General features: G+C 45.9%; 1 long non-coding RNA gene and 1 other non-coding gene across 2 annotated transcripts; both read left to right on the forward strand.

Moving 5' to 3' along the window:
* Positions 1–2,004: 2,004 nt before the first annotated feature.
* Positions 2,005–3,725, forward strand: LOC135535942 (uncharacterized). The gene is made up of 2 exons (XR_010454912.1): positions 2,005–2,277; positions 3,297–3,725. It is a non-coding gene; the product is annotated as an uncharacterized LOC135535942 (long non-coding RNA).
* Positions 3,726–9,727: 6,002 nt separating this feature from the next.
* Positions 9,728–9,801, forward strand: trnaa-ugc (transfer RNA alanine (anticodon UGC)). The gene has a single exon. It is a non-coding gene; the product is annotated as a tRNA-Ala (tRNA).
* Positions 9,802–10,335: the final 534 nt, after the last annotated feature.

Here is a 10,335-nt window from a genome sequence, read left to right on the forward strand (position 1 = left end):
ATGGCATGGATGGGTGGGTGGTGTGGGTGGATGGCATGGATGGGTGGTGTGGATGGGTGGGTGGATGGATTGGTGGTGTTGGTGGATGGATGGGTGGTATGGATGGGTGGTATGTATGGGTGGTGTGGGTGGATGGATGGCATGGATGGGTGGTGTGGGTGGTATGTATGGATGGGTGGTATGGGTGGATGGCATGGATGGGTGGTGTGGGTGGGTGGATGGATGGATTGGTGGTGTTGGAGGTATGGATGGGTGGTATGGATGGATGGGTGGTATGGATGGGTGGTATGGATGGATGGGTGGGTGGTATTTATGTGTAGGTGGTATGGGTGGGTGGTATGGATGGGTGGGTGGATGGATGGTATGGATGGATTGGTGGTATGTATGGGTGGGTGGTATGTATGGGTGGGCGGTAAGGATGGATCGGTGGTATGGGTGGGTGGGTGGTATAGATAGATGGGTGGGTGGGTGGTATAGATAGATGGGTGGGTGGGTGGTATGGATGGGTGGGTGGTATGGATGGATGGGTGGTATGTATGGGTGGGTGGGTAGTATGTATGTATGGGTGGATGGTATGGATGGGTGGGTGTTATGGGTGGTATGGATGGGTGGATGGATGGATGGTATGGGTGGGTGGTATGGATGGATGGATTGGTGGTGTTGGAGGTATGGGTGGGTGGTGTGGGTGGGTGGATGGGTAGTATGGATGGAAGGGTGGGTGGTATGGATGGATGGGTGGGTGGGTTGCTATTTATGGGTGGGTGGTATGCATGTATGTATGGGTGGGTGTTATGGATGGATGGGTGGTATTGATGGGTGGGTGGTATGGATGGGTGGGTGGGTGGGATGGATGGGTGGGTGGTATGGATGGATGATATGGGTGGGATGGATGAGTGGTATGGATGGGTGGGTGGTATGGATGGGGGGGTGGATGATTGGGTGATATGGGTGGGTGGGTGGTATGGGTGGGTGGTATGGATAGATGGGTGGTATGAATGGATGGATGGGTGGTATGGATAGGTGGTATGGATGGGTGGTATGGATGGGTGGGTGGATGGATGGATGGATGGATGGGTGGGTGGGTGGGTGGTATGGATGGATGGATGGATGGGTGGGTGGTATGGATGGGTGGGTGGGTGGTATGTATGTATGTATGGATGGGTGGTATGGATGGGTGGGTGGTATGTATGGGTGGGCGGTAAGGATGAATCGGTGGTATGGGTGGGTGGGTGGGTGGGTGGTATAGATAGATGGGTGGGTGGGTGGTATGGATGGAAGGGTGGGTGGTATGGATGGGTGGGTGGTATGGATGGATGGGTGGTATGTATGGGTGGGTGGGTGGGTAGTATGTATGTATGGGTGGATGGTATGGATGGGTGGGTGTTATGGATGGGTGGATGGATGGTATGGGTGGGTGGTATGGATGGATGGATTGGTGGTGTTGGAGGTATGGGTGGGTGGTATGTATGGGTGGGTGGGTGGATGGGTAGTATGGATGGAAGGGTGGGTGGTATGGATGGATGGGTGGGTGGGTTGCTATTTATGGGTGGGTGGTATGTATGTATGTATGGGTGGGTGTTATGGATGGATGGGTGGTATTGATGGGTGGGTGGTATGGATGGGTGGGTGGGTGGGATGGATGGGTGGGTGGTATGGATGGATGATATGGGTGGGATGGATGAGTGGTATGGATGGGTGGGTGGTATGGATGGGGGGGTGGATGATTGGGTGGGTGGGTGGTATGGGTGGGTGGGTGGTATGGGTGGGTGGGTGGTATGGGTGGGTGGTATGGATGGATGGGTGGTATGAATGGATGGATGGGTGGGTGATATGGATGGATGGGTGGTATGGATAGGTGGTATGGATAGGTGGTATGGATGGGTGGGTGGGTGGGTGGATGGATGGATGGATGGATGGGTGGGTGGGTGGGTGGGTGGTATGTATGGATGGATGGATGGATGGGTGGGTGGTATGGATGGGTGGGTGGGTATGGTATGTGTTATCAGTCTTGCGTGGTCATCCTCCTGAATCTTATATTCAACGATTGGAAGTCTTCAGATTTGCTCTGAGTAGTCGTATGAAGGTTTAGTAGCCTATGCAGCTTCCTTCACTGTTGTTTACCCTTGACCCCTCCACAGGAAGGATGGTTTCTTGACCTTTCAGACCAGCAAGTATAAACTGCACTACTATGAGACAGCTACTGGCATCAAGATCATAATGAACACAGACCTGGGAGTTCCCAACGCTAAAGATATACTGCACCAGATATACAGCACGGTAAGCATGGGGGGGCGTAAGTAACCCAGTATCCCTCTCTTCTCTCTCCCCCCTCTTCTCTCTCTCCCCCTCTCTTCTCTCCCTCTTTTCTCTCTCCCCCCTCTTCTCTCCCTCTCTTCTCTCTCTCCCCCTCTCTTCTCCCCCCTCTTCTCTCTCCTCTCCCTCTCTTTTCTCTCTCCCCCCTCTTCTCTCTCTCTCTTTCTCTCTCCCACTCTCACTGTATGTAGAGTACATAGTGAAGAATCCTCTGTGTGTTATAACCTCTGTCTCGCTCTCTATTCCAGCTGTATGTAGTATTATAACCTCTGTCTCGCTCTCTATTCCAGCTGTATGTAGTATTATAACCTCTGTCTCGCTCTCTAATCCAGCTGTATGTGGTATTATAACCTCTGTCTGTCTCTCTATTCCAGCTGTATTTGTATTATAACCTGTCTCGCTCTCTATTCCAGCTGTATGTAGTATTATAACCTCTGTCTCGCACTCTATTCCAGCTGTATGTAGTATTATAACCTCTGTCTGTCTCTCTATTCCAGATGTATGTAGTATTATAACCTCTGTCTCGCTCTCTAATCCAGCTGTATGTGGTATTATAACCTCTGTCTGTCTCTCTATTCCAGCTGTATGTAGTGTTATAACCTCTGTCTGTCTCTCTATTCCAGCTGTATGTAGTATTATAACCTGTCTCGCTCTCTATTCCAGCTGTATGTAGTATTATAACCTCTGTCTCGCTCTCTATTCCAGCTGTATGTAGTATTATAACCTCTGTCTGTCTCTCTATTCCAGATGTATGTAGTATTATAACCTCTGTCTCGCTCTCTATTCCAGCTGTATGTAGTGTTATAACTTCTCTCTCTATTCCAGCTGTATGTAGTATTATAACCTCTGTCTGTCTCTCTATTCCAGCTGTATGTAGTTTTATAACCTCTGTCTCTCTATTCCAGCTGTATGTAGTATTATAACCTCTGTCTGTCTCTCTATTCCAGCTGTATGTAGTATTATAATCTCTGTCTCTATTCCAGCTGTATGTAGAGTACATAGTGAAGAATCCTTTGTGTGTTCTGGGGGAGCAGCTGTCCTCTGACCTCTTCTCTACTAGACTGGACCTCTACATCCGAGCCCTGCCCTTCTTCAGCCCCCGCGCTGCATAACACACACACACACAGTGAGGAGACAAACATGTACGCATCGCACACACACACACACACACACACACACACACACACACACACACACACACACACACACACACACACACACACACACACACACAGAGGAGACAAACATGCACGCATCGCACACACACACTGCACGCAAACCAAACGCGCACACATTTGGGGGTGTGGTTGTCTGGGGTTGTGAGGGGTGTAATCATGTATTTATTTGTTAGTAACAGAATGTTGGTTGTTGCCTCGTGTATTAAATAGAACCATCTCAGTAAACCTGAACAACGTGATGACATGTTTCTGTTCTGTGAGAGGAGCACTTTCATCCTCCACTACGATGGACACACACACTAAACACACCCACCCACTCTGAACACTGTAAACTTTGAATTAGTTACAACCTTTTGATTACTCAGGTCAAAATCAGGTAAATGGTTGTCTGATTAAGGGTGATAACACCATCAATGTTGACCTCTGACCTTGGGGGTTCTGGGTAACAGAACGTGTTACCGTGGTGATCAGGGGGCGTATAATGGGATATCACTTTAAGCCCCCGGAATATATATCTCTGGCGGTCAGTGCCGTTTATGACGAGGGAGGACGATTTATTTATTCATAAGCATGGCCTTATTTACAACATATTTATTTATTTACAACAACGCAGACAAGAGAAATATTTGAGGTGACAGTGACCCATTCAAAACCTCCTTTCACACTCTTGCCTGCATCTAGTTCATATAGGGTGTAATCATTAGTCCAACAGTTGCAAACAAGAGTTTCTATTGGACAAATTCAGGCATGTTTATCCCCGTTTTGTTTCCGTTTGCTTCCGTTTAAGAAACGTAACTGAATCATCTAAATGAATACACCCCTGATCACGTGTGAAACACAGTTCACTTTCATAGCAGCCACGTTGTATTCCTTCTCGCATCTATACGTTCTCCTCTCACCTTTTCCCTTCTCTTGTGGACTTCAATGCACAACACATCAGTCATATGTGGCCAGGAGAAAAAATCTTTCCATGCCAAACCATGTCATAATTGTTACACACAGCCTATATAGTTGTCACCTTATTAGCTAAAGTAACGGCATAGTCAAAATAGCTAATAGAACCAACGCGTTAGTAAACCCGGTGGCAATAAATTAATAAAACCAAAAGCTTACCTTGACTTGGAAGGGTTCCAGTGTTGTGTTGGATAGTCATATCCAACTAGCTAACATAACATCCCTCTGAGTAGGCTAAGCTAGCTAGCTGCATGTGCTAGCTAAGTTAATGAAACTGAAAGTGGAAAAAAAATGGCTTGCTAATCCTTTTTTTAAATTATTTTGTTCAAAACTGTTCAACTATTGTCTTTCTCTGAGTCAACTATTCACCACATGTTATTTACTGCAGTGCGAGCTAGCTGTAGCTGATGCTTTCAGTACTAGATTCATTCTCTGATCCTTTGATTGGGTGGACATGTCGGTTCATGTTGCAAGAGCTCTTGATAGGTTGGAGGACGTCCTCCGGAAGTTATCATAATGACTGTGTAAGTCCATGGAAGGGGGTGAGAACCATGAGCCTCCTAGGTTTTGTATTGAAGTCAATGTACCAAGAGGAGGATGGAAGCCAGCTGTCCTCCGGCTACACCATGGTGCTACCTTAGAGTGCTGTTGAGGCTACTGTAGACCTTCATTGCAAAGCTGTGTTTTAATCAATTATTGGCGTGAATATATTTAGTGTAGTTTTATCTAAAAAGGATAACTTTGAATATTTTACAATTTTTATGAAATTCACTGAGGATGGTCCTCTTATTCCACATTTTGTTACGTTACAGCCTTATTCTAAAATTGATTAAATTACATGTTTTCCTAATCAATCTAGACACAATACCCCAGAATGACAAAGCAAAAAGAGGTTTTTAGATTAATTTACATAAATATTCAGACTCTTTGCTATGAGACTCGAAATTAAGCTTAGGTGCCTCCTGTTTCCATTGATCATCCTTGTGATGTTTCTTCAACTTGGAGTCCACCTGTGATAAATTCAATTGATTGGACATGATTTGGAAAGGCAAACACCTGTCTATATAAGGTCCCACAGTTGAAGGTCCCACAGTTGACAGTGCATGTCAGAGCAAAAACCAAGCCATGAGGTCGAAGGAATTGTCCGTAGAGCTCCGAGACAGGATTGTGTGGAGTCAGATCTGGGGAAGGGTACCAAAAAAATGGTTGCAGCATTGAAGGTCCCCAAGAACACAGGGGGCTCCATCATTCTTAAATGGATTAAGTTTGGAACCACCAAGACTCTTCCTAGAGCTGACCGCCCGGCCAAACTGAGCAATCGGGGGAGAAGGGCCTTGGTCAGGGAGGTGACCAGGAACCTGATGGTCACTCTGAATGAGCTCCAGAGTTCATCTGGAGATGGGAGAACCTTCCAGAAGGACAACCATCTCTGCATCCACCAATCAGGCCTTTATGGTAGAGTGGCCAGACGGAAGCCACTCCTCAGTAAAAAGGCACATGACAGCCCGCTTAGAGTTTGCCAAAAGGCCCCTAAAGACTCTCAGACCATGAGAAACAAGATTCTCTGGTCTGATGAAACCAAGATTGAACTCTTTGGCCTGAATGCCAAGCATCACGTCTGGAGGAAACCTGGCACCATCCCTACGGTGAAACATGGTGGTGGCAGCATCATGCTGTGGGGATGTTTTTCAGTGGCAGGGACTGGGAGACTAGTCAGGATCGAGGGAAAGATGAACGGAGAAAAGTACAGAGAGATCCTTGATGAAAACTTGCTCCAGAGGGCTCAGGACCTCAGACTGGTGCGAAGGTTCACCTTCCAACAGGACAACGACCCTAAGCACAAGACAACGTAATATACTGGGTCGGCTGGGTCCTGTGTGGCTCAGTCGGTAGAGCATGGCGCTTGCAACGCCAAGCGTCGTGGGTTCGATTCCCGCTGGGGCCACCCATATGTAAAAGTAGTGGCCCCAGCCGACTTGTAAGTCGCTTTGGACAAAAGCGTCTGCTAAATGGGATATATTATATTATTATTATACTTGCGTATGTGTCCATGTGGATGATAGTATTACGTACTGTCATGGAAATTCAATACTGAGAGACTTGGTCATTTCTTTAAACAATCATCTTTATTTAATATCAATTCATTATTGAAAATAATCAAATTGTCAACCCAACAGTTTTGACTGTTAGGCTGAGAACCCAATTGAAAATGAAAAAAACATGTTATATAGGCCCTAAAAAAATGCTTAGTCAGTCATTTCTAACCTTCCCATAAGCCACCTTGGTTATCTACACCCGGCTCAGTTTCCCAGATGCCAGGAAGATGAGACAATAAGGCATTGTTCTAAACTCTTCCAGGCTCTCTATCTGGGTCACACACACCACATCTTGTCTATGGAATGACAGCTGTAGGTAATTAACACCAAGTCATTGTCAGCTCAAACTATCTCTAGCAAAACCCATTTTTCCTTGACCTTACGCCCAGACTAACTGCAGGAAGCTAGAGTGGAAACCTTCTCTTTACAGAAACACAGAATTAAACAGAACAGAAATGTCCTATTTGTTAAGTATTAATTGCTAACTATTAATTATCAAACAAACCAGGTAAATATCGCTGTGCAGCGACACTCCCCATCCAACCTGACAGAGCTTGAGAGGATCTGCAGAGAAGAATGGGAAAAACTCCCCCAATACAGGTGTACCAAGCTTGTGGCGTCATACCCAAGAAGATTTGAGGCTGCAATCGCTGCCAAAGGTGCTTCAACAAAGTACTAAGCCAAAGGGTCTGAATACTTATGTAAATGTGATATTTCAGTTTTCAATTTTCAATAAACTAGCAAAAAAATCAAAAAAACAGTTTTTGCTTTGTCATTATGGGGTATCGTGATGTCACTATGGGGTATTGTGATGTCACTATGGGGTATTGTGATGTCATTAAGGGGTATTGTGATGTCATTGTGGGGTATTGTGATGTCATTATGGGGTATTGTGATGTCATTAAGGGGTATTGTGATGTCATTAAGGGGTATTGTGATGTCATTATGGGGTATTGTGATGTCATTATGGGGTATTGTGATGTCATTATGGGGTATTGTGTGTAGATTGATGAGGGGAAAAAAACAAATTTAATCAATTTTATAATAAGGTTGTAACGTAATAAAATGTGTAAAAAGTCAATGGGTCTGAATACTTTCTGAATGCATTGTATTTATATCCACTACGAGTCCAGAGTTTTACAACACCCTACTCATTCAAGGTTGTTCTTTCTTTTGACTATTTTCTACATTGTGGAGGCCAGGTCATCTGATTCAGCACTCCATCACTCAGCTTCTTGGTCAAAATGTGCTTTTTCAGTTCCTCATCAATCCACAGGGATTTAACAGATTTTACAGTCATTTTCTTAGTGAGTTTAGTAGTAACTGGAATAAGCAAGTTCATAAATGTGTCAAGTGCAGTGTCTGGTTGCTCCTCATTACACACCACGGACCAACACATATTATTTACATCAACAACATAGGAATCAACACAAAACTTATATATATATATATTATCCTATACACTACTGTATATGCCGCCCAGCCGAGATTAAATCAAAGTGTGTTTGTCACATGCGCTGAATACAGCAGGTGAGAACCTTACCATGAAATGTTTACTGACAAGCCCTTAACCAACAATGCAGTTGAAGAAATAGTTAAGAAAATATTTACTAAATAAACTAAAGTAAAAAAATAAATAAAAAGTAACACAATAACAATACCGAGGCTAAAAACACAGGGGGTACCGGTACAGTCCTCTGACACCACCTAGTATAAACAGGAGGTACCGGTACAGTCCTCTGACACCACCTAGTATATACAGGAGGTACCGGTACAGTCCTCTGACACCACCTAGTATATACAGGAAATACCGGTACAGTCCTCTGACACCACCTAGTATAAACAGGAGGTACCGGTACAGTCCTCTGACACCACCTAGTATAAACAGGAGGTACCGGTACAGTCCTCTGACACCACCTAGTATATACAGGAGGTACCGGTACAGTCCTCTGACACCACCTAGTATATACATTTTCATTTCACTTCATTACAGTACAACGGTTTGATTTGTTTGATCGTAGCTAGCCAGCTACATAGCCGTCTTTGTATCTAAGACAATTGTGTAGTCTAAAGCGATTTTCTAGGTTAGCTGGCCAGCTATTGTCGTTCTTCTAACGTAGCTAGCCAGCTAGCCCCCGATTAGCAGCACTGTAGTAACTATTACAGTACAACGGTTTGTTTTGTTTGATCGTAGCTAGCTAGCTACATAGCCGTCTTTGTATCTAAGACAATTGTGTAGCCTAGAGCGATTTTCTAGGTTAGCTGACCAGCTATTGTCGTTCTTCTAACGTAGCTAGCCAGCTAGCCCCCGAATAGCAGCACTGTAGTAACTATTACAGTACAACGGTTTGTTTTGTTTGATCGTAGCTAGCTAGCTACATAGCCGTCTTTGTATCTAAGACAATTGTGTAGCCTAGAGCGATTTTCTAGGTTAGCCAGCCAGCTATTGTCGTTCTTTTAAAGTAACGGAACGCAATCAACCTTGCTAGCTAGCCAGCTAGCCCCCGAATAGCAGCACTGTAGAAACTATTACACTCGACGGAACGACTTGATTAGTGTAGTGTCAACATCGCAGCCACTACCAGCTAGCCTACTCCAGCAGTACTGTATCATTTCAATCATTTTAGTCATAAGATTCTTGCTACGTAAGCTTAACTTTCTGAACATTCGAGACGTGTAGTCCACTTGTCATTCCAATCTCCTTTGCATTAGCGTAGCCTCTTCTGTACCCTGTTAACTATGTGTCTATCTATCCCTGTTCTCTCCTCTCTGCACAGACCATACAAACGCTCCACACCGCGTGGCCGCGCCACCCTAATCTGGTGGTCCCAGCGCGCACGACCCACGTGGAGTTCCTGGTCTCCGGTAGCCTCTGGAACTGCCGATCTGCGGCCAACAAGGCAGAGTTCATCTCAGCCTATGCCTCCCTCCAGTCCCTCGACTTCCTGGCACTGACGGAAACATGGATCACCACAGATAACACTGCTACTCCTACTGCTCTCTCTTCGTCCGCCCACGTGTTCTCGCACACCCCGAGAGCTTCTGGTCAGCGGGGTGGTGGCACCGGGATCCTCATCTCTCCCAAGTGGTCATTCTCTCTCTCTCCCCTTACCCATCTATCTATCGCCTCCTTTGAATTCCATGCTGTCACAGTTACCCGCCCTTTCAAGCTTAACATTCTTATCAGGTCCTGTGGCTCAGTCGGTAGAGCATGGCGCTTGCAACGCCAAGCGTCGTGGGTTCGATTCCCGCTGGGGCCACCCATATGTAAAAGTAGTGGCCCCAGCCGACTTGTAAGTCGCTTTGGACAAAAGCGTCTGCTAAATGGGATTTATTATTATTATTATTATTATCATTTATCGCCCTCCAGGTTCCCTCGGAGAGTTCATCAATGAGCTTGATGCCTTGATAAGCTCCTTTCCTGAGGACGGCTCACCTCTCACAGTCCTGGGCGACTTTAACCTCCCCACGTCTACCTTTGACTCATTCCTCTCTGCCTCCTTCTTTCCACTCCTCTCCTCTTTTGACCTCACCCTCTCACCTTCCCCCTACTCACAAGGCAGGCAATACGCTCGACCTCATCTTTACTAGATGCTGTTCTTCCACTAACCTCACTGCAACTCCCCTCCAAGTCTCCGACCACTACCTTGTATCCTTTTCCCTCTCGCTCTCATCCAACACTTCCCACACTGCCCCTACTCGGATGGTATCGCGCCGTCCCAACCTTCGCTCTCTCTCCCCGCTACTCTTTCCTCTTCCATCCTATCATCTCTTCCCTCTGCTCATACCTTCTC

Source organism: Oncorhynchus masou, unplaced genomic scaffold (assembly GCF_036934945.1).
Source record: "Oncorhynchus masou masou isolate Uvic2021 unplaced genomic scaffold, UVic_Omas_1.1 unplaced_scaffold_5346, whole genome shotgun sequence".
NCBI lineage: Eukaryota > Metazoa > Chordata > Actinopteri > Salmoniformes > Salmonidae > Oncorhynchus > Oncorhynchus masou.